Source organism: Anabrus simplex, chromosome 12 (genome assembly GCF_040414725.1).
Source record: "Anabrus simplex isolate iqAnaSimp1 chromosome 12, ASM4041472v1, whole genome shotgun sequence".
NCBI lineage: Eukaryota > Metazoa > Arthropoda > Insecta > Orthoptera > Tettigoniidae > Anabrus > Anabrus simplex.
Genome location: NC_090276.1, coordinates 57,987,286 through 57,987,599, shown reverse-complemented (window position 1 = coordinate 57,987,599; position 314 = coordinate 57,987,286).

Sequence of the window (314 nt, the reverse complement as noted above, 5' to 3'; positions counted from 1 at the left end):
AATGAAATTTTTTTTTTAATTCTTCTCTCTCTCTTCCCCCTTCCCCCCCCCCCCTGGCTTTTCCCCTATTTCTCTATACGTGTGTGACCCAATAACTGCAAAACCCTTTAAAATGATCTCCCTATTCCCATTCACACGTCTCCATCAAACCACATTTGATGATTGTTTCACAGTTTAAGTTTACAAGTTGCTTTACGTCGCACCAACACACATAGGTCTGATGGTGACAATGGGATAGGAAAGGACTAGGAATAGGAAGGAAGCAGCTGTGGCCATAATTAAGGTACAGCCCCAATATATGCCTGGTGTGCAAA